We start from the raw sequence: 3,124 nt of genomic DNA, 5'->3' as shown, positions 1-3,124 counted from the left end.
GGTCTTTAGAGGAGGCTAGATGTACACCTTGCTGGGGTTGTTTGACCCCAGTACTGTTTCCTGCCATGGCAGGGGGTCGGACTTGATGATCTGCTCGGGTCCCTTCCGACCCTAGAAACTATGAAACTGAAAGTGTGGTCCGTTCTTTCATTCCAGTCTCTTTAACAACAAAAATATCTGGGTTCAAGATGTATATTACAGTGGTAATGAACCAAATAGGGCATAGTAGTTGGAAAAACATGAACTTGCAGTGTAACACAGCATATCCCAAGACATTAGGTTACAATATCCGACAATATGTTGGGCACTAATACAGCTGCAGCTGTTGCCATGATTCATGAGATGAGTTTCTTGGAGAAATCAGGTATTTTTTTCCAAATACAGTATATGATAGTATCCAGGAAAAAAATGCATCTAAAGGACAATATAAAACACATGCAGTGTTTTCTTTGTGCTAGAAGAAAATACATTTCATAGAAAAAATCTGTTTACAAAACTCTTGAGCATTCTGAAAATGACCCAGATAAGGGCTTAGCTACTGTATCTCCAAAGATTAATTTCCATCTCTTCAGTGTTTAAATAGTAACATGAGGATTGTGTAAAATGTGCAGCTAATCGCAGTGAAAATCTCCAAGCCGGTATATTAGACTTGTTGTTTGTCTGTGGGAACTTAATTCAATTATAAACTCGGTGGCCATGTGCACTCCTTGTCCTTAACATCTGGCAATTTACAATTTTAAATGAAGAGCTCAGTTAAAAGCTTTCTAGTAATTTTCCTTTGAAGAATAGCTGAGTAGTGATGATGATGTTGAGGGGTGCAGGATGGTACTTAACTGTTTTATAATTATCAGAAGTACTTTCAGTTTGTGAAGAGAAAGCTTCCTTCAATATCATCGAACAAGATTTTCTTCTGTTTTTTTAAAGAAGCCTTCTTGAAATGGGGCCTGAGAAAATGTCAGTAGCTAAAGATAACATATAGTTAATCTCTCTGTCTTGAAACTTTGCTACATGCAAACCATGCGACTTTGTGGCAGTTAGGAAATAATTTTCTCGGAAAGGGGGAGATGTGGGAGTTACAAGAAAAGCATTTAGACTGAATACAGACATTTGGGAGTGTTAGGGGGAGGTTAAATTTGTTCAAAATGGCTGCTGAATATCAGATGAGTCATGATTGGGGGGGGGGGTTGCAGGTCCAGCAGGCTGGAGAGGATCAGGGTTCACTAGGGGATAAGGGGCAGGCATGATCCATTGAGAGGTGGGGAGGTTCACATGACTTGTGGGTGGGGCTGGTGTGACCTAGAGGTGGGGCAGGCAGATGAGACACGATCTGTGGGTGTGGTGGGGGGGTGGGCAAGACCTGTGGGTCAGGTGGGGTGCCAGCAAACCTACACCCCATGTCTCCCACCCTTCCCCACAATGGGACTGACTTGTTTAGCTCCAGCAGTGGCAAACACTGATAACAGGGCTGCACCTGGAGTGGCTTGTGTGCTGGGGGCTGAGAGGGCTGACTGGTGAGGGTGGAGAGTAAGAGGCTTGGGAGCAAAAAATAGCCCGGTATGGGGAGGGGTCGGGGGAAGGAGTGAAAAGAAACCCTGTGGCTGGGGCCATTAGCTGGGTTTTCTAGCCCTGGGGCTGTGCAGGGAAGTATAAAGAAGTTCCATGCACACAAACCAGTCTAAAAATTCCAGAACCTGGTTTAAGATAAACCTGGATCTATGTCGTATCAAACTTACTTGATTTAGGTCAAACCAGTGTTTGGAACTTCTGTACGGTTACAGCTTTAAACTGATTGCGGGTCACTTGGACAAGTTCTGCAAGTGTAAGGTCAAAACTGGGAGGAGTTGAATTGAAATTGGGCAGCCATTTTGAACCCGATTTAACTTCCCCAGATGTCTGTACTTAGCTTTTAAGTTCATATTTAAGTTGTGCTTCAGTCATCATCATATCTGAGTGCCAGTAGTCATGGGGAGCTTTCTTCAGTAAAATTGAGTATGAAGTTAGCCATTTACAGTAATTAGGAAGTGACTTATGAGCAGTAATAGGACAGTCGAAGTGCCAGCTGGTAATCCATATTTGAGCCATGCAGAATCTATGGTAATAGACAAATCACCTTCTGAACATCAAGAGCATCAGGTACTTTATTACTCCCATGCTCCACAGTTCACTGGCTCCCCATTCACTTTTGAGCCTGATTGCAAACTTCTCTTTTTAATCATTGAGTCCTTAAATAAATTAGGATCTGGAGACTGCTACACTATGGATAATCCACCAAGATTGCTGTATCTCACAAAAATAGTGCAGCTGGAGAAGCACTTGGTTAGATGCTTAGTTCCTGGAGGCAGAGCACACCTATTGCTGAAACATCATCAAAGGAGTATTTATAAGAAGAGAATGAAGTTGTAGTATGAATATGTTTTGAGCGAGAGGAAAGCAGCAACTTAGGAAAACCACTCTCACAATCAAATGCGTATTAACTACCACTCTTGCTAGCAATCTAAAGGAACTGAATGGACACTTGATTACTTGTATTCTACATGAAAGTGTACTGAACAGTTTACAGAATGAATGCTGCAAGTAATTTAACATCTAAATGTAGATGTCTTATGTAAATGATCCTCTCATTTTACAAGGTAATATCTTAGGTCACGGTGGAGGTATATGACCAGGTTTATGAGGAAAGCTTGCATTGTTATTGCTTTTGCTGCATACCTCTTCTATGTATGTAGACTAAAGTCTCCATGGCAGAAGGCTAGACTTCCTTGTTAGACTCACTGGGTGCATCTACACATTCATTAATGCAATTTAGGTAATGCGCATTAAATCTAGTACCTCCATTGTGAGGTAGTAGAAAAATGCACATTCGCCTATTTTAATGAGCACTAGCTAAAGAGCATGGGTTTTTTGTGATGCTGTAATGCACATTTAAATAGGTTAATGCACGTTAAAGTGCACGTGTAAGTGTGCCCATTGAAAACTTCTTTTAAGTTCTGAACCTCATAGGTGTGAACATAAAGGCGCAATAGGAACTTTCACCATCTGAAGATCAATCTCTAGCAAGCAAAACAGATTTGCCACTTGCTGTCTTGGCCAGTTGAGGCTTTGCCTGGTGTAATGCCATCTTCCA

The sequence above is a fragment of the Crocodylus porosus genome, unplaced genomic scaffold, assembly GCF_001723895.1.
Source record: "Crocodylus porosus isolate Cpor-Errol unplaced genomic scaffold, CroPor_comp1, whole genome shotgun sequence".
NCBI lineage: Eukaryota > Metazoa > Chordata > Crocodylia > Crocodylidae > Crocodylus > Crocodylus porosus.
Note: the sequence above shows the minus strand (reverse complement) of the source record.